This window comes from Microcaecilia unicolor, chromosome 11, assembly GCF_901765095.1.
Source record: "Microcaecilia unicolor chromosome 11, aMicUni1.1, whole genome shotgun sequence".
Lineage (NCBI taxonomy): Eukaryota > Metazoa > Chordata > Amphibia > Gymnophiona > Siphonopidae > Microcaecilia > Microcaecilia unicolor.
The window spans coordinates 154,687,856-154,715,069 of NC_044041.1; the positions used below are offsets into that span (position 1 = coordinate 154,687,856).

The window sequence follows — 27,214 nt, forward strand, 5'->3', positions numbered from 1 at the left end:
CATAGACTGGTGGGATGTACCGAAGCAGTACTCACCCAGGGCGGGACATAGAAATCCCTGACCGCAACACTGAAGCTCCAAACTGGGCCTCCGCCCGAGCAGCCACAGTCAAGCGGTAATGACTGGAAAAGGTATGAGGCGATGCCCAAGTTGCCGCCTTACAAATCTCTTCCAAAGAGACGGACCCGGCCTCTCCCATCGAGGCCGCCTGTGCTCTAGTGGAGTGAGCCTTCAGCCGGATAGGTGGCACCTTCCCAGCGGCCACATAAGCCGCTGCAATGGCTTACTTGACCCATCGTGCTACTGTAGGCTTGGCAGCCTGCAGACCCTTACGAGGACCTGCGAACAGCACAAACAGATGATCCGACTTCCGGAAATCATTGGTCACTTCCAAGTATCTGATGATGACTCGTCTCGCATCTAGATATTTGAGAGCAGAGTACTCCTCTGGGTAGTCCTCCCTACGAAAGGACGGTAGACAGAACTGCTGATTCACATGGAAGCGAGAAACAATCTTGGGCAGGAAGGAAGGCACTGTGCGAATAGACACTCCTGCCTCAGTGAACTGCAGAAAGTGCTCTCGGCGTGATAGCGCCTGGAGCTCGGAAACTCTTCTGGTTGAAGTGATAGCCACCAAAAAGACTGCTTTCAACGTCAGGTCTTTCAGAGATGCCCTCGACAAGGGTTCAAAAGGCGGCTTCTGCAAGGCTCTTAGCACCAGATTGAGATTCCACGCAGGCACCACTGAGTGCAGAGGAGGGCGCAGGTGATTAACTCCCTTGAGAAAGCGCACCACATCTGGCTGCGAGGCCAGGGAAGCACCCTTCAGGCGACCCCTGAAGCAAGCCAGAGCCGCTACCTGGACTTTAAGGGAACTGAGCGACAGGCCTTTCTCCAGACCTTCTTGCAGGAACGCGAGCACTGAAGAAATTGGAGCAGTGAAGGGACAAAGTGAGCCTGCCTCACACCACGATGCAAAGGTACGCCAAACCCTGGCGTAAGCAGTAGAAGTAGAGCGCTTCCTCGCTCTCAGCATAGTGGCGATGACCTTGTCTGAGAAGCCCTTCTTCCTCAGACGCTGCCGCTCAATAGCCAGGCCGAAAAACCAAAGGGGGAGGGATCCTCCATCACCACGGGACCCTGATGCAACAGGCCCTGCTCCGCTGGCAGCCGCAGAGGGCCGTCCACTGAGAGCCTGATAGAGTCCACATACCAGGGACGTCTGGGCCAGTCCGGACCCACCAGGATTATCCGACCCAGATGCTTTGCCACCCGGTCTAGCACCCTGCCCAACATGGGCCAGGGCGGGAACACATAGAGAAGCTCCTGTGTTCGGCCACTGTTGGAGAAGAGCATCTACTCCCAGAGATCGAGGGTCCCGTCCTCTGCTGAAAAAGTGCGGCAATTGGCCGATGACGCCATCAGATCTAGGCTCGGCTGGCCCCAGCACTTCGTGATGTCCAAGAACGCCTGAGCAGATAGCTGCCACTCTCCGGGATCCAAAGTATGGCGACTGAGAAAGTCCGCCTTGACATTCATGACTCCCGCAATGTGGGCCGCCGACAGCTGTTCCAGGTTCGCTTCCGCCCACTGGCATAGATTCATGGCCTCCTTGGCTAGAGGAGCGCTCTTGGTACCTCCCTGGCGATTGACATAGGCCACAGCCATGGCATTGTCCGACAGGACCCGTACTGGCTTCAAAGCCAGTACCGGGAGAAACTCCAAAAGCGGCAACCGAATGGCTCTGAGTTCCAGGAGGTTGATAGACCACAGCCCCTGCGCTGTCCTTCCCAAGCAGTGGGCTCCCCAGCCCGTCAAAGAGGCGTCCATCGTGACGACAACCCACTCCGGGGTCCAAAGAGGCATTCCTGCGGACAGCTTGTCTGGCCTCAGCCACCAGCTCAGCGCCTTGTGCTCCGCCGGATCCAAGAGAAGGCGCACAGCGTAATCCTCCGACACTGGAGTCCATCGCTGCAGCAGAGAGAGCTGTAGAGGTCTCATATGGGCCCTGGCCCAGGGCACTACTTCCATCGTGGCCGTCATAGAGCCCAACAGCTGCACACAGTCCCAAGCCCGAAGAGGAGAGGCTACTAGGAACTGGTCCACCTGAGCCTGAAGCTTGACAATCCGATTGTCTGGCAGGAACACTCTGCCCACTTGGGTGTCGAAACGAACTCCCAGATACTCCAGGGACTGAGTCGGGCGCAGCTGGCTTTTCTCCCAGTTGATGGATCGATCCACCCCAGGGAGCTCAAAAGAGCAATCACCCGATCTGAAGCTCTGCCGCACTCTGCATAAGAGGGGGCTCGGATCAACCAGTCGTCCAGATAAGGATGGACTTGTACTCCTTCCTTGCGTAGGAAGGCCGCGATGACCACTATTACTTTGGAGAAGGTCCGCAGAGCAGTAGCCAACCCGAACGGGAGGGCTCTGAACTGGAAGTGTCGGCCCAGGACCACAAAACACAGAAAGCGTTAATGAGGAGGCCAGATGGGAATATGCAAGTAAGCTTCCTTGATGTCCAAGGATGCCAGAAACTCCCCTGCCTTCACTGCCGCTATAACAGAGCGGAGAGTCTCCATTCGGAAGTGTCGAACTTTCAAGGCCTGATTGACCCCTTTGAGGTCGAGGATAGGCCGTACAGAATCTCCTTTCTTTGGTACCACAAAGTAAATGGAGTAACGTCCCTTGCCAAGCTGATCTTCTGGCACCGGAACGACCGCACCCAGGCGGATCAGATTGTCCAAAGTCTGCTGCACCGCCACAGCTTTGACCGGAGACTTGCAGGAAGAGTGCACAAACCAGTCTCTTAAGGGTCGGCAGAACTCTAGCTTGTAGCCGTCTCTGATGACTTCCAGCACCCAAGCGTCTGAAGTTACCCTGGTCCACTCGCCCAGAAACGAGGATAGGCGTTCTCCAATCTGCTCTGAGCCATGGACCAGGGCCCCGTCATTGGGTATGAGACCCTGGGGGAGGACCGGAGGACGCACCGCCAGGACGGCAGTCTCTGCGAAAGGAATGCTGCTTGGGGGAGAAGTTCCTTTTGAAAGAAGAGGGGGCAGAGGAGCTCGACTTGCCCGGGCGATACCGATGGGCTTCCTGAAACTGTCCTTTGGAGGAACCGGGGCGGGCACCACTGGCCCGAGCCCTGACCTCCGGTAACCTCTTGCCCTTAGACGTGCCGAGATCGGTCACAATCTTGTCCAGCTCGACCCCAAAGAGCAGCTTGCCTTTAAAAGGCAACTTAGCCAGGTGAGACTTAGAGGCGTGGTCAGCAGACCAATGCTTCAGCCAAAGCCAGCGCCGTGCAGAGACTGTCTGAGCCATACCTTTAGCCGAGGCTCTCAAGACATCATACAGCAAGTCTGCCAAGTAGGCCAAGCCTGATTCCAGGGCCAGCCAATCAGCCCTCAAGGAAGGATCCGAGGGGGAAGCCCGCTGCACAATCGTAAGGCACGCCCTGGCCACATAGGAGCCGCAAACTGAGGCCTGCAAACTTAAATGAGCAGGTAGACACAGAAATGATAAAAGAAATCAGAGACGCGAACAAAATGGGCAATGTGATAATAATGGGTGACTTCAATTATCCAAATATAGACTGGGTAAATGTAACATCAGGACACGCTACAAAGATAAAATTCCTTGATGAAATCAAGGACAGCTTTATGGAGCAACTGGTGCAGGAGCCGACGAGAGAAGGAAAAATTCTAGACTTGGTCCTTAGTGGAGCGCATGATCTGGTGAGGGACGTTATGGTACTGGGGCCGCTTGATAACAGTAACCATAATATGATCAGTTTTGATATCGACCTTGAAGTAACTGTACACAGAAAGTCAAATACGTTAGCGTTTAACTTTAAAAAAGGAGACTATGATAAAATGAGAAGAATGGTAAAAAAAAAACGTAGGGGGGCAACTGAGAGAGTAAAAACTGTACAACAGGCGTGGACGCTGTTCAAAAATACCATCCTGGAGGCCCAGGCCATACATATTCCGCGAATTAGAAAAGAAAGACGGAACTCCAAAAGACAGCCGGCCTGGTTGAAAAGTGAGGTGAAGGAAGCTATTAGGGCTAAAAGAAACGCCTTCAGAAAATGGAAGAAGGAACCGTCTGAAAATAACAAGAAGCAGCATAAGGAGTGTCAAAGCAAATGCAAGGTACAGATAAAGAAGGCCAAGAGGGATTACGAAAAAAAGATAGCATTAGAGGCAAAAAAACATAGTAAAAAATTTTTTCGGTATATTAAAAGCAGGAAGCCGGCTAAAAGAATCTGTTGGGCCGCTGGATGACCGAGGGGTAAAAGGGGCGATCAAGGAAGACAAAGACGTAGCGGAGAGACTGAATGAATTCTTTGCTTCGGTCTTCACCAAGGAAGATTTGGATGGGATACCGGTGTTGGAAATGGTATTTCAAGCGGACGAGTCGGAGGAACTTACTGACTTCACGGTAAACCTGGAGGATGTAATGGGGCAGTTCGGCAAGCTGAAGAGTAGCAAATCTCCTGGACCGGATGGTATTCATCCTAGAGTACTGATAGAACTGAAAAATGAGCTTGCGGAGCTACTGCTAGTGATATGCAACTTATCCTTAAAATCGAGCGTGGTACCGGAAGATTGGAGGGTGGCCAATGTAACGCCCATTTTTTTTTTTAAAAGGCTCCAGGGGAGATCCAGGAAATTATAGACCGATGAGTCTGACGTCGGTGCCGGGGAAAATGGTAGAGGCTATTATTAAAAACAAAATTACAGAGCACATCCGAGGACATGGATTACTGAGACCGAGTTAGCACGGCTTTTGTGTGGGGAAATCTTGCCTGACCAATTTACTTCAATTCTTTGAAGGAGTAAACAAACATGTGGACAAAGGGGAGCCGGTTGATATTGTGTATCTGGATTTTCAAAAGGCGTTTGACAAGGTACCTCATGAAAGGCTACAGAGGAAATTGGAGGGTCATGGGATAGGAGGAAATGTCCTATTATGGATTAAAAACTGGTTGAAGGATAGGAAACAGAGAGTGGGGTTAAATGGGCAGTATTCACAATGGAGAAGGGTAGTTAGTGGGGTTCCTCAGGGGTCTGTGCTAGGACCGCTGCTTTTTAATATATTTATAAATGATTTAGAGATGGGAGTAACTAGCGAGGTAATTAAATTTGCTGATGACACAAAGTTATTCAAAGTCGTTAACTCGCGACAGGATTGTGAAAAATTACAAGAGGACCTTACAAGACTGGGAGACTGGGCGGCTAAATGGCAGATGACGTTTAATGTGAGCAAGTGCAAGGTGAAGCATGTGGGAAAAAAGAACCCGAATTATAGCTACGTCATGCAAGGTTCCACGTTAGGAGTTACGGACCAAGAAAGGGATCTGGGTGTCATCGTTGATAATACACTGAAACCTTCTGCTCAGTGTGCTGCTGCGGCTAGGAAAGCGAATAGAATGTTGGGTATTATTAGGAAAGGTATGGAAAACAGGTGTGAGGATGTTATAATGCCGCTGTATCACTCCATGGTACGACCGCACCTTGAGTATTGTGTTCAATTCTGGTCGCTGCATCTCAAGAAAGATATAGTAGAATTGGAAAAGGTGCAGCGAAGGGCGACTAAAATGATAGTGGGGATAGGACGTCTTCCCTATGAAGAAAGACTAAGGAGGCTAGGGCTATTCAGCTTGGAGAAGAGACATGATAGAGGTATATAAAATAATGATTGGAGTGGAACAGGTGGATGTGAAGAGTCTGTTCATGCTTTCCAAAAATACTAGGACTAGGGGGCATGCGATTAAACTACAGTGTAGTAAATTTAAAACAAAACGGAGAAATTTTTCTTCACCCAACGTGTAATTAAACTCTGGAATTCATTGCCGGAAAATGTGGTGAAGGCGGTTAGCTTAGCAGAGTTTAAAAAGGGGTTGGACGGTTTCCTAAAGGACAAGTCCATAAACCGCTACTAAACGGACTTGGAAAAATCCAAAATCCCAGGAATAACATGTATAGAATGTTTGTACGTTTGGGAAGCTTGCCAGGTGCCCTTGGCCTGGATTGGCCGCTTTCATGGACAAGACGCTGGGCTCGATGGACCCTTGGTCTTTTCCCAGTATGGCATTACTTATGTACTTATAAAGCAGCCGCCTCGAAGGACGACCTTAAAGCCGCCTTCAATCTTCTGTCTTGGGCGTCCTTTAGGGCCGTGCCACCTTCCACTGGCAACGCCATTTTCTTAGTCACCGCAGTGATTAAAGAATCCACGGTAGGCCAAAGAAAGGCCTCCCGTTCACCTTCAGGGAGAGGATAGAGGCGGGACATAGCCCTAGCCACTTTAAGGCTCGCTTCTGGGAAATCCCATTGAGCCGAAATCAAGGTGTGCATGGCTTCATGCACGTGGAAGGTTCTAGGCGGGCGCTTCGTCCCCAGCATAATGGCAGAGCCAGCAGAGGCTGAGGGAGAGACGTCCTCCGGGGAGAAAATCTTCAAAATGCTCATGGCCTGCACTAACAGGTTGGGCAAATCCTCTGAGCGAAAGATCCGCGCTGCAGAGGGGTCATCCGCTCCATCCAAGCGGGAATCCGTCTCCTCCAAGGAATCCCCAAAGGACCGTTGGGAGAACTCAGATACGCTGCCCTCATCTACATCAGAGGAGACAGAGTCCTCTAGGGCCTGGAAATCCACCCGAGGGCGTTTGCTTCCGGAGGCCTCAACCCCTTTATCAGACAGGGGAGCAGGGGCAGCGTTTTGCATAAGAAAAGCCTGATGCAGCAGCAAAATGAACTCAGGGGAGAAACCCCCCAAACTGTGCACTTCTGCAGCTTGGGCCACGGCCCTAGACGCACCCTCAACCGGTGCTCGCAAGAGCGGGGGAGAAACATGCTGCGCATCCAAAATGGCATCCGGCGCGAAACTCCGAGAAGGAGCCGCACGGGAAGAATGGCGCTTAACTCTGGCCGCTTTCTTGCCGTCGCCCAAATCAAGGGCGACCATAGCATTAACGTCTCCCACCTCGAGGGCGGCCCAAGAAGAAGCCATCCGAGCAGAGTGGCCGGCCAAAATGGAGGGGGCATCGGGGGATGGGCGCTTATGGCGGGAAAAACCGCCGCACCGGAGGAACCGGGACACTGACCGGACTCCAAACTGACGTCCAAAAAAAGCGATTCAGGCTTTGAAATCCCCCGCATCCCCGCTAGATGCGCCCACGCGGTCCGGGGAGCGATTCTTCGCGCCCGCGCCCTCCGACACCATAGGCCACGAGGAGACCGATCGGGGAACCCCCTGCCCGCTACAAAAGGTAAAAATTACCAGCTTCTCGCTCCGAGCTGTAACGAACTGGTGTCCCAGTGAGCAGCTGCAATAGACGCTGATATAAAGGTTGAAATAAACGCCCTTAAAGGACGTTCAAATTTTTTTTTTTTTAACGGAGCCAGTGGGAGGGAGGAGAAAAGGAGGGACCTGGCACCACCAGGTTTGCACTTGCTCAAGAAGAGCCCTCAACCCCAGGTACGCAACAAAACCTAAGAATTAGGCTTGGAGACCTAGCCAGAGCTGCTGCTGTGTGTGACCACCACCTGCTGAGATAGAGAACATACTGAGGAGTTTCTGGCAGCACATGACCACATATAGGGAGGCAAAAGGACTGCTCTCTATCTCCACCTGCTGGTAGATGGACACAACCCACCAGTCTATGGATTGATCAGCATGATGATATGGAAGATGGACTTTAAGTCCATGTTCCTCCTAATTGACAGCAAGTATGTCACCTGTATATGCCCTCGCACGAATTTACTTGCCTCCATGTCTATTCACTGGTAAAGCCAACAAGGGCATATGCAGTGCACTACTGGGCCTCCAGGGTTCTCATATACTCTTCTTTACCTCCCAGGCAGAATATTGGGCAGTCTCTTTCAACCAGTCATGTAAATGCCTCATGCCACATGTGACACTATGGTGCTCATTTTCAAAGCAGATGGACACCTCAAAATGCCTAAAAAAAAAAAAGTCCATCTGCTAAAGAATACAAATTCCAATTTTGGAAAGTCAGAATTTGGACATTTCATTACTACAGTTCATCCAAATAGCAAGGGGGCGTGTTGTAGGCAGGATTAGGAACACCCCAAAAGTAGGATGTCCAACAGCAATTTTTGAACAGGAAGAAATATTCATGTCTAAAAAGAAGGAAGCTTTTATCTAGACCTGATTCAGGTATGTCCAAGTTACAAAAAGGTACTCTGAGCAGCTGACCACTGGAGGGATTGATGGATTAAGGCATGACCCCTCCTTAATGCCTGCTATTCCCCACAGCAAACTCAAAATAACAAAGGACCAAACCTTCAGGCCTCATCATACATTATTAAGCTGGACCAATCATTAAGTGCCAGGCCAGCATTACACCCACGTTAACCTGTCTACAGCCAATGACAAAAACCTATGTAACTAGGGTTTCCTGGATACTACTAGCCAGTGGAAGGAGGTCTCTAGAAACTGTGCCAAGACCAAAAGAGAAGCGGGTTAGTACCAAGTTTGTATGTACACAGGACATTTTGGAGCTGCTTGCAAAAAAAAAAAAAAAAAAAAGCTAATCAAACAATTTACAAACACCGGCAATAAAAATGGATTGCTAGGTACATCTAAATAGTACATATTCCATGTCATCCTATAAGCCACTTCAGCCATGTTGAAGTCAGATTCATTGTTACTTTTATATTTAATAATCCCATTAGTGGAATGCACAAGCTCCTTGTCCCCTTCTCCTAGGCCCGGCAATAGATCCCTTCTCCAGTCCCTATTATCTCTGAGCCCCCTTCTCCCTTTGCCAAACCTCTGTTTCTGTCCCAGCTCCTTCAGCATGACTGCAACAGCATTATTTGTAGGAGGACTGATTAGAAGCAGCTGTGCAGCAGGGCTAGAAGAGCCTAACACAGCACCTGAACACCAAAGTTCTGTGGCCTCTTAACTGGTCCTTTTGCTACTAATGCTGCCCCAGTCATGCTGGAGGAATTGCAACGGGGACTGAGGTTTGAGGGGAGCACAGAAGAGGGAAAAATGCCTGGACCATGGGAACAGAAGAGAGGCCATCATTCCCATCCTTATGCCAGCAGTGTTTTTTGTGTTGAGGGGGGGGAGAAGAGGAGGGAACACTGCCACCCCTGCCCCCATACTATGCAGGTAAAAGAAGGGAGCAACTGGCAGGAAAAGTTTGGTGGGGCTGGGGCCCATACCCGATTTGAGTGGAGAAAGCATGCACAGAAACACCTCCACATGATTGCACGTGTGTGTAGCTTTGTTGTTTCTCCTAGAGAGAGGGAAGGGGTGGGAGCAGTTAAGGAGATGGGATGGGGTGAGAGGCATTGTAAGAGGTAGTCTTTTTTCCAAAATATCGAGCAGGGTGTCCAACCTTGGCCCTCATCAGGTCGAGTTTTGAGGATTTCCCCTATTTGCATACAATGGAGCAGTGTACACAGATAGACCTCATGCATATTCATTGCAGTACTATCAACAACCACTCTACATTGACTTTTAGACAAGTTACAACTTTACTGAACATAAAAATGACATAAAACACTTTCTCCTGCCCTCCCCCAACACTATACTAAGCAATGTGGCAATTCCTTCTTATAGTTTATACTTCACAACTACTCCTTCGATTCTCTAGATAGCGTTTTTGTTATTAATTGAAACAATCCTTCAATCCGCTAGTGTTATTATTAACAAACAATCCAGTGTTCTTATTATCATCAATTAAAACAATTTAACTTCAAATTGTGAACCATTTGCCTCTTCAATTCAATGGATTCTTCCACTTGCGTTTCAATGTGCTGTTACTATGAACTAGATCATAAGAGTATTCGTTTTCATCTCAAACTATATACAATTTCTTGAATTACTCAGGCTGCCAACTACTTGCTGCTTGTTAAACTTCATATAAAACCATTTCTCCATCTGAGCTCTACACAGTTGTGTGTTTCACCAAACAGGCGTCTTCAGGAGCTGAGACTAAAATTAAGATAACAATAACACCTCTTACTTTAAATAAAATACTGTCCAGTGTTACTCCACCATTTATTGGTATAACATGTAACAAATTTGAACAAAGTTTTTTTTTTACTTTACTTAACTTTAAAGAAATCTCGACTAACTCACGGCAAGACTTCCACTCCAGCACTCATTGCTGGATGTCTAACTTCCACCAGAACTATTAATATTTAAATCACCCACAGTTTAAAAGCGTCAATCGACTTCTTTATTCAATCCCATCAGTTCTACTGTTCCCCAGGTGTAAATTAGTTTTTGTTCCTTATTTAATAATAATTGTGTTATATCCCCTAAGTTACTAGTATCAAGTTGTAACAACATATCAGTAGGTATGTGATTATGTTTATTCCAATGCGGAACCAAAAGTGCTCCAAAATTGTTTAAACACAAATTACTAAGGTGCTGCGATATCCTCAATTTAATGGGTCTTGTCTGCCCTATATCCGCATGGGCCAATTATTCCATATAATAAATTCTTAATTACAATTTGTATAAATGTCTCAATGAAATTCTCTAGACAAATTTGGAATACATCGTTGTTGTCTCTATACTCAAATCACAATATGTACATTTATAATGCCCTACTCTCTTCAGCTGTTCTGAGACTACTATGACCCAAAATCTCTCCCAGATTCCGATTCCTCATGTATATAAATCTAGGTGTTACATTAAATTGCGGATATAATTTCAAACCCTTCCAATGTTTTCTAATAATAGAGCCTACCCTACCCACTTGATTGAAAAAAGGAGGACACAAGTCATACATGAATTTTTATTAACTAACTAGTAAAAAAGGCCCGTTTCTGACACAAATGAAACGGGCGCTAGCAAGGTTTTCCTCGGAGTATGTATGTTTCAGAGAGTCAGAGAGAGAGAGAGAGAGAGAGAGTGAGAGAGATGGAGTGTGTGTGTCATAGAGAGAATGAGAGACAGAGTGACTGTGTGTGTGTGACAGAGAGATAGAGTGTGATAGACAGGGAGTGTGTCGGAGAGAGTGTATGTGAGAGACAGCGAATGAGTGAGTGTGAGCCCCCACCCCCCCTTTCGCAGGGCCCCCCTCCCCACCCCCACCTCCCTGGTCTCAGGACCCCCTCCCCAACTCCCTCTCCCCTGCTCCGCCTCCAGCCATCCATGTCCAGCGAACCTCCTCTCCCTCTGCAGCTACCCATGTCCAGCGACCCTCCCTTACCCCCCCCTGCAGCTACCCATGTCCAGCAACCCTCCCCTCCCCCCCCGGCGCATCAAATCCTCTTGCCACCCGCAGTTGCCAGTGTTAACGCTGTCCGGCCGCTGCTGCTTCTCCTGTTGAGCAGCAGCGGCCGCTACAAAAAGAAATGAAGCGATAAATGTTTTATGTTTAAATCTTCTTTATTAAGAACAACAACAGTTATACATGTTATACACTGAGAGATATTCAACCAAGTAACAATATGCTAGTTCAAATCAGCTTGTGAACATTTTTCTTTATTTTTCCCCCCCCCCCCTCCCTCCCCCCTTCCTCCTCCCATCCACTCTTCCCCCCCCCTTCCCTTCCAGCTATGTTCAAGCCAGTTTCAAACAGTGCTACCAACCATAGGGCATTCGTTCAAGACATTGGGATTAAGAACATTCTTCCTCATGAGGCAGTAGCTTATAAGCACGACCTTCTGCCCAGGGCTTTGTTTCTCATAGCCCTTCATCTACCATCTCCATCTTTACCATGAGTCGTACAGCTTTATTGTTCACATCAATATCCTTAACAGACTAAAGCCATTCCCATATGGTCAAATGTCGGCGGTGCATGTCTCAGCATCGTACCCCTTCCTCTTCCCTCCCTCCCCTCCCTCTCCCCCCCCCCCCCCCGTACTTCTCCCTACCTCATCATTCTCTCTTGCTCCACATTCATTCCCATTCATTCCAACTCATTCAGTACCTGACTTCTAACTCTGGGCGCTACAACATTCAGGTATGCTGTCCAAATGTTTATGAAATGCTTCCTTCTTTTGGGAGTAAATCGCGCACCCCTGGCTTCCCACATCATAAGCGCGTGCAATTTATTCCTCCAATACCAATAGGAGGGCGGCATGTCCTTTAACCAATGATTCAATATGCATTTCTTCCCCAGAATGCAAGACTTACTCAGAAATAGCTTCTCTTCTTTTGTACCCCGTGCCCACACTCTTGGCGAGCTAAACATGATTCGTTCAAAAGTGAACTGTATTCTACACTTCAGAATCCTCGACACAAACCGGGCAAGAGCTGTCCAGAAACCCCGAATTCGCTGACACTGCCATAACCCATGTGCCAAAGAAGGCATGGCCGCCCCACACTTCCTGCATCTATCGGCCTCCACTATCCCTGCATGCCATGCTTGCTTGCCAGAGAAGTATGCTCTATGTATTGTTCTAAAATGACATTCTTGCAGTTCAGCACTATGCACTACTCCTGTCATCCCTTTTAGTGCTATTATTACTTTCTCTATAGCAAATGAACTTCCCAGCTCCTGTTCCCATCTCCCCACTACCTCCTTGATATCTTTGGGGGGGTTTTAGATCCTTCAGCGCCTTGTGAAACCAGGAGATTGATGTTTGCCCTAATGCATCCCCTTGCAGAAAATCCCTAATCTTCTTCCCAAGCTCCAATGTGAGCGCAGATCTAGGCAAGCTTCTAAAGTAGTGTTCCAGTTGTAAATAGGCCAATCTCGCCAGTGAGCCGCCTGCGCACCTCCTTTCAAACTCCCCATAGGTCAGCAGCGACCCATCTACTTGAAGAAAACTCTCCAGTAACATCACTCCCTGTCTCTCCATGTCTTTAAAGATTCGGTTTTCCCTGCCCGCCGGGAAATCTACATTCCCCACTATCGGTAACAGCACACTGGCCTCTGGGTCCTGCCCCCAGAGACCCAACAGCATCCTCCAGGCGTATCGCAGAGGTTGTAAAAGCACACTATTTTGGAAAGGGGCTGGTGAGTCATTCCGTGTCAAGTGGACCAGGGGTCCCCACCTCACCATCTCAGATTTTGATGAAATTTGGTACATAGTTTCTTTATGATAAAAAACTAAGCTGTGCAAAAGTTTAGTTCAAAAGACTAAAAATTGGAGGTTCTAGGGGACCTCAAGTAAAGGGTTGCAAAATGTCGCCTTAGCAAAAATGACATTTTGGGCCAACTTCCAGAAGCTGTAAAACTGGAAGTTTTAGTAGTACAAGGGGGATATTTGGAGAATCTGCACTACTTTTAGGGCTTAATTAACTGGCAAAACCCCATGTTCCTAGTCCTCTTACTTTTTGAATGGTTTAGGCTCAAACTTTGCCAAAAAAACGGCAAAAATCAATTTACAGCGATGTTGAGGCTGCTGTAGTTTCTAAACTAGTTGGCCTTTCAGGTTGATTTTTGGTAGGTGTACTAAATGCACGGCTGTAATGAGGCATTCCAATTTGCAGCACTTTCCTTCAAGTGGTTGAAAATTTATAAGCGTTCAAAGTTGGTATAAAAAGCATTTTTGCCCATTTTGGGCTATCTTTGATGCCCTTGATCTCCAGTGGGACAGCTTCAATATTCTTTCTTTTAGCACTATTAGCAAGAGCAGATTTCCTTCTATCAGAATATGTAGTTTTCATTTTGGAGTGTCTTCATATAAGGATTGCAAAAATGTCCTCAAATGTTTGTGGGCAGCAGCCTGTGATTTCTTCACTACACCCTTGATACAAGTGTAGTAAAAGTGATTCTTCTTTCAAAAAGCACCAATTTTTTAAAATAAAGAACACATTATGTTATAAAACTGTATTCAAGAAAACTAAAAAACAGGAATGTTTTTTAGGATGTGGAAGGATGAGGCCAGGTTTCATAACAGGTTTAAAGAAAACTGCAGTTAGGATGACCAACTTGGCCAATTATGATTGGTGGACCCTGTTGCAAGGCGTCTGAGTGTCTGTTGCTGGTGTTTCTTCACCCTTGCTACAGTTTGACCTCTTAGTGAACTGTAGGCATCAAAGTAAGCCTAGCAACAGACACTCAGGAGCCAGGAGGTACCAGAAGCATACAATTGGGCAATGAAACAAACAATTCTGCCTTGCAACAGGGTTCACCAATCATAATTGGCCAAGTCTAACTGGCTAAAGAAGTTTTCTTTAAACATTATGTTATAAAACTGTGTTCAAGTAAACTAAAAAACAGGGTGGAAACCATTGTATACATACTTCTTGTTGAAGAAACTCGCACCTGCACCGACAGGCTCATTTATATTGAATTAAATGCCACAAATGAAGATATTAATCACTTTAGACTGAAGTAAAATTTTACCCATTGAAAACCTGATTGCAAGAATAAATGCGTTTGTTGAACTGATGCTAATGGTCATCAATGGATCCAGATAGATCAGATGAATTTCCACTTTGCTCAGTTGGCTGTTCAAGTACATCAGAGTGTCATTTACTGACATACAATAAAAATAAAGGTTTGAAATTAATTGAAGAGCTTCTGCCTGATCAACAGAAGTTGTTACAAGAGCGTTCTGGTCAACATTTCGATGCTGGATCAACTATTTGCCTTCATCATGAATCCTTACTGTTGAAAAAGTTTGAATTTTTGCAAAGAACCTGCTGTAACCCATTTTCCAAAGGTGGTCATAATGCAAAAAGGGGCTTAAGAGTGCTGGATGACACACTAGCAGCCCAGCTAAAGGCCTTAACAAGCAAAATATTTGTGCCGGGTCAGAAACTATGTCCATCTTGTCGAAAAGACGTCAGTAACAGAGCTGCTGATTCTTTATCATCATCAACAACAGCAGATGATGAACACAGTGACATTTCTGGCAAGTTGAACACAAGTTTGACATCTCTTGGTATTTCTCCATTAAAGTTCAAAAAGTCAGCAAGCGTGATGTACGAGGCTACACCAAGCGCAAAATCAGGCGAGTGCAAAATACTTTGAGTCATCATCTTGCAGTTGCTGGTGGCTTAGACCTAAATGAGTTTGAAACTCAACCTTCTACCAGTCAGAAATGTGACAAATGTTCTGATTATGATGACCTGCTAAACTAGTTGAAAAACAAAGTCCAAGTTTCAGCAAATCATGCAGAAAAACTGCAAATACTAACTTTAGCACCAAACAGCTGGTCTATTGAAAGAACTGCCTCAGAATTCATGGTTTCAACTAGAATGGTTAAAAAAGCAAGAAATCTGAAATCAGTTTGTGGAATTCTGGCAAAACCAGACAAGAAGAAAGGTAAAGTTTTACCAGAAGAAACAGAAAAAAAAATTCTTGACTTTTTTGAAGATGATGAATTCAGTAGACTGTGCCCAGGGAAAAAAGATTTTGTCTCTGTCAGAACTGGCACTGAAAAAATTCAAATGCAAAAGTGCTTGCTGCTTAGCAATCTAAAAGAAATGTATGTTGCATATCATACTCGAAATGGGCCAGAAGTGGGTTTTTCCAAATTTTGTGAGCTAAGGCCAAAATGGTGTGTCACTGTTGGCTCATCTGGTATGCATTCAGTGTGCATCAAAATGTGAAGCTTATGCTTGCTGGAAGCCATCTGCTGAACGAAGATTACAAAGCACTGTGATGGCTAAAACTGTGTGCAATTTGGAATGCAAAGAATGCATGCTTCACAGGTGTGAAATATGTCCAGGTAAAGATGTGCTTGAAAATTACCTGACAGAAGTGTTCAGTGATGATGACCCAGGTGAAACAATCGAGTTTAAGCAGTGGGTTCATACAGATCGCACCACACTGGAGACCAAACAGATGTATGTTGATGATTTTGTATCTGAGCTTGCATTGAAAGTTTCAAACCTGTCAATTCACCATTACATTTCCAAACATCAGACACAATACTTAAAAACTGTTAAAGAAAACCTAAATCCTTGTGAAATTGTTGTTCTCTTGGACTTTGCTGAAAACTACTCCTTTATTGTCCAAGATGCTGTTCAAGGTTTCCACTGGGAAAACAGTCAAGCTACACTGCATCCATTTGTTGTGTACTTCCGTGATGCTTCAAGTGAAATTCAGTGCATAAGTGTTTGCATAATAAGTGACAGCTTGCAGCATGATGCAGTTGCTGTACATGCATTCTTGGAAAAATTAATCGCGTTCTTGAAAAGCAAAATTGGAGAAATAAAATATGTAACATACTTTAGTGATGGCTCAGCTGCACAATACAAGAACTTCAAAAACTTTGCCAACTCGTGCTATCATCAAACAGAATTTGGAATAAGTGCACAGTGGAATTTCTTTGACACAAGCCATGGCAAGTCACCATGTGATGCCATAGGTGGTACAACAAAGCGACTAGCTGCTCAGGCTAGTTTGCAACGACCTAAAAATAGCCAAATTCTCACAGCACAAGGCTTGTTTGAATTTTGTGATCAAAAAATAAATAAAATAAAGTTCATTTTTGTTTCCAAGGATGAAATTGAATCTTCAAGATCTGCACAAGAGGAAAGATTCAGTAAAGCTTCCACAGTTGCTGGAACTCATGAAAATCACCAGTTTAATCCCATTGACTTGAACCAAATTTCAGTCAGTAGAGTGTCAAATGATTCCTCCTCATTTGTTGTCAAACTTTGTCAGTCAGATGACCCAGTGAGTGTACCTGGCATAAATGTGTCTCAACTTCAGCCTGGGCAGTATGTTGCCTGTGTTTATGACAACAAATGGTGGATTGGCAGTCTGTGACACATCATTTGAAGAACATGATGCCTTGGTCAACTTTATGCATCCATGCGGGCCTGCACGATCATTTCATTGGCCTAGCAGAAGAGATTCTTGTTGGATTTCTGAACAGCATATTCTAGCAGTTCTTCCAGTACCAGCAACTACAGCACTTGGACGACAGTATACATTTCCAGAAACAGCAGTGAAACTTATCAGTGAAAAATTCTTGTCACTTCAGCACTGAGGTTTTACTTGGGAACCATTAAGTCACCCCCATTAGGCTTGAGAAACTAGGCAAAGACAACCAAATGAGGCTTGGGAACCTCAAGTAAGATGCCCACCTTCAGGCTTGGGAACCTGTGCCAAGTGGCTGGACTTGCCTGGCTAGCGGGCGTGACCTCTTGGCGATGAGGTTGCCACTTCCTATTGAATTGGTAGTGGCGTAGCCACCATGGACCAACGCATGCTAAAAGCAACTGAGTGACTTATACAGCAATTAGAAACATCGATGGGCCCTATATCCGTTTCATCTATCATTCAACAATACTGGCCAAAAAACACTTTTTTTGCAATCCTTATATGGAGAGACTCCAAATTGAAAACTACATATTCTGATAGAAGGAAATCTGCTCTTTCTAATGGTGCTAAAAGAAAGAATATTGAAGCTGTCCCACTGGAGATCAAGGGCATCAAAGATAGCCCAAAATGGGCAAAAATGCTTTTTATACCAACTTTGAACGCTTATAAAGTTTCAACCACTTGAAGGAAAGTGCTGCAAATTGGAATGCCTCATTATAGCCATGCATTTAGTACACCTACCAAATATCAACCTGAAAGGCCAACTAGTTTAGAAACTACAGCAGCCTCAACATCGCTGTAAATTGATTTTTGCCGTTTTTTTGGCAAAGTTTGAGCCTAAACCATTCAAAAAGTAAGAGGACTAGGAACATGGGGTTTTGCCAGTTCATTAAGCCCTAAAAGTAGTGCAGGTTCTCCAAATATCCCCCTTGTACTACTAAAACTTCCAGTTTTACAGCTTCTGGAAGTTGGCCCAAAATGTCATTTTTGCTCAGGCGACATTTTGCAACCCTTTACTTGAGGTCCCCTAGAACCTCCAATTTTTAGTCTTTTGAACTAAAATTTTGCACAGCTTAGTTTTTTATCATAAAGAAACTATGTACCAAATTTCATCAAAATCTGAGATGGTGAGGTGGGGACGACCTTTAAAATTGGTCCACTTGACACGGAATGACTCTGGTATCTTCACTCTTCTAGTGTGTAATAAGCAATTTAAAGACCATGGTCGAAACAAAGCTTGTTCCCAACCTATGTCAGTGTATGTTGTCGAGTGCAAGACCCAATCTCGCAAATGTCTAGCCATGCATGCCCAGTTATAATCTTTTAAATCAGGCATGCCTAATCCACCTTCACGTTGAGTCCCATACACATACTTCCACTTCATTTTCGATTTTTTCCCCGCCCAGCAAAACCATGCTATGTGCCTCTGCAGAATTCTCAGATCTCTAACCAGCAGTTTAAGAGGTAAAATCTGCAACATGTACAGCCATTTCGGGAAAACGACCATACGATATAGATGAATCCTACCAAGAAAAGATAGCGGTAATGAAACCCAGGTTGTTAGTTGTGTTTTAGTTTCCCCAATTAATCGAGGGACATTACTTTTATATAAATTTGCCGGATCCATCGACAGTTGCACTCCCAAATACTTAAATTCCATGTGCGCCTGTCGAATCTTTGACCTAGTCCAAATCTCTGGATCTACCCCAGCACTTATTAGGGCTTCTGATTTCTCTAGGTTCAATTTAAAACCCGCAAAATCCCCGTATTCCTCTATGCTTTCCAACAACCGGGTCAATGAGTTCTTCGGCTCGGTTATCAGCGCCAGCAAATCATCTGCAAATGCTGCAGTTTTAAATTCCCGACCCAGGATCCGAACTCCTTTAATCTCTACATTGCTGTTAATTTCCCTCAATAACGGGTCCAGGGTCAATACAAACAGCAGCGGCGAAAGCGGACATCCCTGCCTAGTGCCCCGCTTTATATCAAACCAGTCAGAGAATAGCCCATTGACACTAATTCTCGCCTTAGGTTCCGTGTATAACGTTTTTACAGCTTTTTCGAAAAAGCCTTTTATGCCATAGGCCGATAAGGTCTCAAACATAAAACCCCAGTCCACTCTGTCAAAGGCCTTCTCGGCATCAAAGCTTATTAACATGGCTGGCAAACCTTCGTCTCTTACTCTTTCCAGTGCCCCAAGTATTCGTCTCAGATTCCTAACCACTTTTCGACCTTTCACGAATCCCACCTGCGATTCTTCCAGCATTGTCGGCAGAAACCGGGCCAGTCTATTCGCCAGAATCTTAGCTAAAAATTTCGTCTCCGAATTCAACAAAGAGATAGGCCGGTAAGATTCCGGTAAGTGTGCCTGCTTATGTGGCTTCAGTATTACCGTAATATTAGCCTTATTCATATGTTCAGGCATCTGCCCCCTTCTAACCACTTCATTGAATACTTCTGTTAGCTGTCGTGCAATTCCTGGTCTAAGTAATTTATAAAATTCATTACTGAGGCCATCCGGCCCAGGTGTCTTCCCCAGGGAACTCTGCTGCACTACCCAATCTACTTCGTCTTCTGATATTTCTGCATTTAAAATCTCTAGGTCTGCATTTTCCAGCTTTGGTATCTCCACACTATCCAGATATGTTGTACTCGGGGTCACCACCTCTGCTTGCAACTTATACAGCTGTTCATAAAAATGCCTAAAGATCTCCGCTATCGCACTATCCGTGTGTTTCAACTCTTTTTGGCTATTAGCTAGGGATAACACTTTTCTAGACCCCGCCTGTCTTTTCTGTAGCCTAGCCAAGAATCTCCCACCTTTGTTAGCAAATTTATATAATTGATATTTGTAGTACATAGCGGATTTTTGCGCTGTCTGCTGCAGCAGTTCATTTAAGGTCTGCTGCGCCTCTAACAACCGGGCTCGCGCTTCTGGTGTCTGAGTGTGGCCATATTCTCTCCTTAAGGTTGTTACCCTCTTCTCCCATCTCAATACTTCTCGTTTCCGTACTTTCTTTTGAAAACTATTATAGGCTATTGTCTCGCCTCAGAGAACCGCTTTTGCGGTTTCCCAAAAAAGGACCGGATCACTCCTATGGGCCTCATTTTCCCCTTGATACTGTTCCCATCTCGCCTTTAATTGCAGCTGAAACTGTCTATCTCGATAAAGGTATGTCGGGAAGCGCCAAGAGAAAGTCCTCTGCGCGCTATTATCCAGTCTCATCTCCATCGACACCCAGGCATGGTCAGAGACAGCTATTGGTCCTATCTCAGCTCTGTGCACTTGTGTTAGCAATTCCCTTGCAATCAATATGTAATCAATACGGGACAGTGTGGAGTGGGCCCTAGACAAATGCGTGTAATCTTTTTCCAATGGATGCAAGGTTCTCCAGACATCTATCACATCCAGCGCCTCCTCTAGTACCCCCAATCCCCTCTGGCCCCTGGACAGCTCCCTCCCCGTCGGCCTCGATCTGTCTAGTAGCGGGTCTCTGACTTCGTTGAAGTCGCCACCCATCACTATGAGGTTTTCTCCCATGTCCTGCATTCTGCTCAAGAGCGTCTTATAAAACACCTTCTCAAAGGTATTAGGTGCATATATGTTGCATATCAACATTGGTTGCCTCTCTATTTCCAAGGCCACCAGAACATACCGCCCTCTGGTGTCCTTTACCGTTTTCCGTATTTTTACATGCAGTCCCTTACGAATCAAAATTATCACTCCTCCTTTCCCTCCTACTGCCGGGGAATCTATGATCTCTCCCACCCACCATCTCTTTAGCTTCTCGTGTTCTATGTGTGTCAGGTGCGTTTCTTGTAGGAGGGCTATTGTCGCTTTCTGGTCATTAAGGACCTTCAAGATTTTTTGTCTCTTTATTGGTGAGTGAATGCCCCCCACATTCCAAGTCACAATCTTTAAAGTTGTCATCCCTGTATATTAGTGTGTGATTCCAATTCTGCTTTCCATTTTTTATACACCCCGGAGGTGTCCCAGCCTCCACCTCCCGGGTTCAGTTCTTTGTCTACATTTCGCCCACCATTATTATCAAACAGCCACATCTTCCTTACATACATCTCACTCACCCACATTCGCTCATTCTTCTTAACCTTCCTTTGACCTACCCCTCGCTTCCTAATCCTCCCTCCCCTCTGTCCCTTGAACCCTTCCCCCCCCTTTCCCCCCCCCAGAATACTTTACCCCCATCATGCCCAATGGCACGTGAGCTTCCGTGTCCCCAGGATTAGGACACTCTCTTATTGTTCTGAGGGCTGCCGCCCTCTGGTGTCCTTGACCAGTAAGCAGTCTACTCATAACCACAACCAGAAGTCCTTTTGACTCGCAACGGCGAGTCACCATCAACATGTGTATTAATCAAAGCAAAGTCTCCTCCATGTTTCTGCTGTCTTTAACCCCCATCTTTCTGTCAGCTTTTCATCACGATCCATTATTTGGCGTTCACTTCAACCACTGTTCTCTCCAGGTGTTCCTCCGTTTGCTCCTGTCAGTTTATTCACAAAATCTTTAGCCTCCCTCACTGTTTCAAAAAAGACTGCTTGGCCATTGTGAATCACCTTCAGTCTTGCTGGATATAGGAGACTAAACTTATATTTGAGATCAAACAAAGCTGAGCAGATGGGGGCAAAGTCCCTTCTGGCTGTTGATACTTTCTGTGAATAGTCTTGGAAACATAAAATTTTTTTCCCCTGGTATTCCAGTTTCTTCCCTGCTCTCAGGCTCTGCAGAATCTCCATTTTGTGAGCATAGTTCAGGATCTTTAATATGGTCACCCGTGGCCTCTCTGCGTTGTCACGTCTGGGTCCCAGCCGATGTGCCCGTTCTATTCTCAGCTTGCCTTCAAGACCTGGCTGTTCCAACGCTCCCGGCAACCATTTTTCAAGGAAAGCACTCAGATTTTTGTCCCCCAAGCTCTCTGGGAGACCCACTAGTCTCAGGTTGTTCCTCCTGGAGCGATTCTCAAGATCCTCCAATTTCGCTTCTAGCTCTCCCAACCTACGGGTTATTTTCGGGTGCTCTTCTGCTACTTTCCGGATCTCCTCCTCCGCCTGCCCCACTCGCTGTTGTACCTCGTGCAGCTCAGTCATCAGCGTGGTTTGCCTCTCTTCCATGCCGTCCAGCTTATCTAAGATCAGTTGCAGCTTATGATCGATCGTCTGCTCCACTGCCGCCTTCACTTCCTCAGTGATCTCCGCGGCCCATAGCGAACTAGGCGAGGGCGAATCAGGCGCTCCTTTATCCGCCATTTTATTTTCGCCGGGGCGCGCTCGATCTTTGGGCTCTTTCCGCCCTAATTTCGCCGCCATGGCTCGCGATTTCCAACTTTTGGCTCTCGCCCGTGCAGGGTTCCTTCCCGCTTTCAAATAAGCGCTTTATTCTCGTTTAGGACGCTGTTTACGAGTGCGGATCACTTCGTGTCCCGGAGTAGCTTCACCTTCCGCCTCTCTACTCCATTCCCCAACCGGAAGTCCAAGCGATAAATGTTTTTAAACCCAGCCCAAATCATTCGCAAATGCCCTAGTCTTAAAATGCAGTCTCTGCAGCCGCTCCTCCTCTCGCCTGTCACGTCACTGCGCTCTCCGGGGTCTTACTCCAGGGGCAGCGACCTGGAGGCGAGAGGAGGAGCGGCTGCAGAGAGTGCGTTTTAAGGCTTGGGCGTTTGCGAATGATTTGGGCTGGGTTTAAAAACATTTATCGCTTCTTTTCTTTTTGTAGCGGCCGCTGCTGCTCAACAGGAGAAGCAACAGCGGCCGGACAGCGTTACTACTGGCATCTGCGGGTGGCGAGGGGGTTTGATGTGCTGGGGGGGGGGGGGGGGGGGGTGTTGTTGATGTGCTTCGGGTGGGGGGAGGGGTTGTTTGATGTTCCGGGGGGGGGGCTTCTGTGGTGCCGCGCTTGTAGTTTTTTTTATGCTCCGCTCCCTGCCACTTGTTCCGAAGTGGCAGGGAGTGGCGCACTGACAGCCGATTCCCAGGCAGGGGGAGGAGTAGGGAAACACACGTGTTTCCCTACTCCTCCCCCTGCCTGGGAATCAGCTGTTAATGACGTCATCCTGGCTACGGAGCCTAGCTCAGTTACTCCAGGAGCCACGGACACAGGCAGTCCCATAGAACGTTGGTGGTAAGAATTATTATATAGGATGTTCTTTGGAATAACCATTCCCTTTGTATATTTGCAGCTCATTTAAAGGCTCTATTCACCACCTTTCTCAGATAGCCCCTTTCGTAAAACCTACATTTCATATCCATTGCTTGCTCCAGAAAAGTTGTTTGTTCCGTGCATAATCTTTTGAGACAAAAAAAAAAAAAAAAAAGAAAAGAAACTGTCCCGTCGGTATACTTTCCTTTAAATGTTGTGGATGCAAACTATGAAAATGTGGTAAGGTATCTGGCATATTCATTGGGTAAATTCCAAAAAAACAGACTGCATTGCGGCCCTCAAGGGCTTAAGTGGGGCACCCATAGTAACATAGTAGATAACGGCAGAAAGAGACCTGCACGGTCCATCCAGTCTGCCCAACAAGATAAACTCATATGTGCTACTTTTTGTATCTGTCATTTTCAGGGCACAGACCGTAGAAGTCTGCCCAGCACTAGCCCCGCCTCCCAACCACCAGCCCCACCTCCCACCACCGGCTCCGCCACCCAATCTCGGCTAAGCTTCCAAGGATCCCTTCATGTTTATCCCACGCATGTTTGAATTCTGTTACCGTTTTCATCTCCACCACCTCCCGCGGGAGGGCATTCCAAGCATCTATCACTCTCTCTGTGAAAAAATACTTCCTGACCTTTTTCTTGAGTCTGCCCCCCTTCAATCTCATTTCATGTCCTCTAGTTCTACCGCCTTCCCATCTCCGGAAAAGGTTCGTTTGCGGACTAATACCTTTCAAATATCTGAATGTCTGTATCATATCACCCCTGTTTCTCCTTTCCTCCAGGGTATACATGTTCAGGTCAGCAAGTCTCTCCTCATACAACTTGTAACACAAATCCCATACCATTCTCATAGCTTTTCTTTGCACCGTTTCAATTCTTTTTACATCCTTAGCAAGATACAGCCTCCAAAACTGAACACAATACTCCAGGTGGGGCCTCACCAACGACTTATACAGGTGCATCAACACCTCCTTTCTTCTGCTGGTCACACCTCTCTCTATACAACCTAGCAACCTTCTAGCTACGGCCACTGCCTTGTCACACCGTTTCATCGCCTTCAGATCCTCAGATACTATCACCCCAAGATCCCTCTTCCCGTCCTTACATATCAGACTCTCAACGCCTAACACATACGTCTCATAGAACTCTCTATTCCATCCCCTGTGCTACAAACTGGTGTGATTAGCTTTTTAAAACAGAGCTGAAGGCCTTGCTTGGAGGCAACCTATAATAATGGTTTTCAAATAGTACTTGAACACTTCCTAGCCCAGGGATGGCCAAGCACGGTCTTCGAGGGCCACAATCCTATCAGGTTTTCAAAATTTCCACAATGCATATGCATGAGATCTGCATACAATGGACGCAGTACATGCAAAGCAATCTTATGAACATTCACTGTGGAAATCCGAAAACCCAACTGGTTTGTGACCCTGGACAACCATGGTTGCCCACCCCTGCACCCTAGCCAGTAGGATTTCTGGATATACACAATGCATATACAGTACATTGCCTTTCTACAAAACCCTATCTGGTTTATATATTAGCCTTTTGCAACATAATAGACTGAGGTGATACAGTCTGTTGTTGTGGTGATGCATATTCTGAGCCATCCTTCACCTTTTGCAGTTGATGCTGGTGTGTTACTTTCTCCCATCCCTTAGCCCTCACAGGGATGGGGGGAAACACAGAGAAAAAATAATAAGAAAGAGAACTTAGACTCCATTAGGCGCAATCAGTAATTACCTTTATTGGTATCTCACAGAGCCAAATACAAATAACTTGCGCCAGGGAGAGAAGTATTGTCAGCCAGCAGCGCGCATCCTGAATAACAAAAGACTGCTCAGCTAACACTGTCCCGGACATCACATATATACTGTTGCAAATTACATTTCCTCTAAACTGGAATCAGAAAGTAGCCTGTACCATATATGGGTATATCGGTCTCTCCTGACCTTATGTGCAATGCACACTTGGTGGCCATTGGCTAATTACTTATCTGTATAGCGTGCACAACCAGAACAATACCCTTGTGTCCTCTATCTCCCCAAATGAAACATTCTGGACATGTTAGGCTCACACTGTGTTCCCAGCCTGTCAGCAACTGCCAAGGTTACCTTATATGAAAGGCATGATCTCAGCTCCTGAGAAAAGCACTGTATGTTGCAAAGATGCTTACTTGTTAGGCCATCTTGTGAGAACCAAACTGAGGCCTTAATACAGGCCTTAGCCCTTAGTAATAGGCCTAACATAGGAAGGAATATACATTGGGAAAGGAGACAAAGCACCTGTCTTCATTCCCAGGATACACCTTTGTGACCTTGGGAGCGTAATACAAGGGTCTAAATCAGGGCTGCTCGGTTCTAGTCCTTGAGGTCCACAGGCAGGCCAGGTTTTCAAGATATCCATATCCACAGTGAATATGTATACGAGATTTGCATGCACTGCTTCTTTGGTATGCAAGTCTCTCTCATATATATCTATTGTGGATGTCCTGGGGACATGGCCTGCCTGTGGACCTTGAGGACTGATATTGAGTAGCTCTGCCGGGGGACTCTAGAAGATTTTTGAGATTTCTGCTGGCGGGGCTCGCAATCCTGGGCCGACGTGGACATCGGCCCAAGTTTGAGAATAATCAGCCTGCTGTCCTCAGAGAATACCTGCTACAGGTAAGTATCTTCACTGTATCACATACCGTGTAAAATGATTTTATCTTGTTGGGCAGACTGGATGGACCGTACAGGATCTGCAGTCATTTACTATGTATATGTTACTACATACTAGAAAAATATACGCATATGTGAAATCTGTATATAATTTAAATGTACTGCATGCCACTTGGACAAGTAGAGTGAATCTGCAGCATTTGATAACCAGGCCCATGCTACCACAGAAGGGGACTGGTTATCAAGTAGTGCAAACCAGCCTTGTACTTCTATGGCCCTTGGGGGTTCTGCCTCACTCTGATCAACTTAAAGGTGATCATTTCACCGTGGGTTTGCTTCAGGGTATACGGCAGTAGTGAAAACACAAGACAGATTTCAGACTGGGCTGGCCTGCACAAAATGGGCAAAAGGTAAAAGACGGATACAGCACACAAAATATGGAATGAACTACCGCGGAACCTGAAAACAATCTACGAACAAACCAACTTCCGTAAATCACTAAAGACACATCTTTTTGATAAAATCTACGGAAAGAACCACAACACATAAAGCTCACACTCACTGTTCAGTTATACATCAATACATCTACTTATGAACTCTTAACCCTAATCTCACTACACCCAAACATTTACTCACAGGAAAATATATACCATTTGCTTCATATAACGCCCCTTAATTTCCCGTTGTCTCCTTCCAATGTCTCAATGTTCTTTCAATTGATTTACTCCTTAATGAATTTGATTTTGACTCGTTTAACTCTTCACAATGTAATCCATAACCTGAATTGTAACAAATTGTATTTCCATGATTCATAATGTATTGTAAGCCACACTGAACCCGCAAAAAGGTGGGAAAATGTGGAATACAAATTCAATAAATAAATAAATAAATAAAAATAAATAAAATGTCATACAATGCAGCTCAATCATGCTTTAAATAGCGTGCATGTAAACACAATCGGAGGAATATTCTCCTGCTCATCTTCAAAACAAACCTTCTTTTCTCGGTCTGCGGCCCTGGGTGAGTGGCAGCTCCTCACGCTGTGGTGAACCAAGAATTTAATCACTTGCACGACATCCAGTAAAAAGCACCTGGGTCTCGGAACGAGGTCAACCCGTCGGCCGTCGCTGTTCTCCCTCTCGCCGCCGCCTGTCTTTTTTTTTTTTTTTTTAAGCACTGAGATCACAGACACAGTTCGTACATCTAAAACCGAACCCTCAGTTCTGCCCCCAAGGAAGCTCCAATAGTACGCAATCAGACCTCCTCCACCCGACTCACCGCCGTCTAGACGACCTCGCGAACCTGGCCAACGAGCGACCGGATTTCAGAAAGAAGCAAAGAAGTTTAACGAATAGGGGTGTCTATTAAACCTCCTTGGGGGGTGTGGTACAGAGGTCGCACTCGCAGCGTAGACGTAGAAGTGGGGTGGGGTTAAAGGAGGGTACGAAGGCAGAACAGAGAAGAATGTGTTCGGTGTTTTTTTGTTGTTGTTAGGAATTATCAGGGGCAGGGCTGGGGCAGTATTAGGCATTCTAAGCAAAGTCTTTTATCTTTGCGCTCCTTATTTACTTTTAGGCCTTTAGTGTGTGCTTCTTATCTGCATGAGATTTTGATTGTTAAACTCAACCAGTGCTTTTTTTGTAGAA

At 46.0% G+C, this 27,214-nt stretch overlaps 1 protein-coding gene across 4 annotated transcripts in view; it reads right to left on the reverse strand.

The window, feature by feature from the left end:
* CIPC (CLOCK interacting pacemaker) overlaps positions 1-26,962 on the reverse strand; it is a 194,981-nt gene extending 168,019 nt beyond the window's left edge. For 3 of the 4 annotated variants that reach the window (XM_030219125.1, XM_030219124.1, XM_030219123.1), the window contains exon 1: positions 26,563-26,962. The gene's annotated coding sequence lies outside the window, so the exon portion shown is untranslated. The remainder of the gene's footprint in view (positions 1-26,562) is intronic. The other variant, XM_030219127.1, reaches the window with a different exon arrangement.
* Between the last annotated feature and the right edge of the window lie 252 nt (positions 26,963-27,214).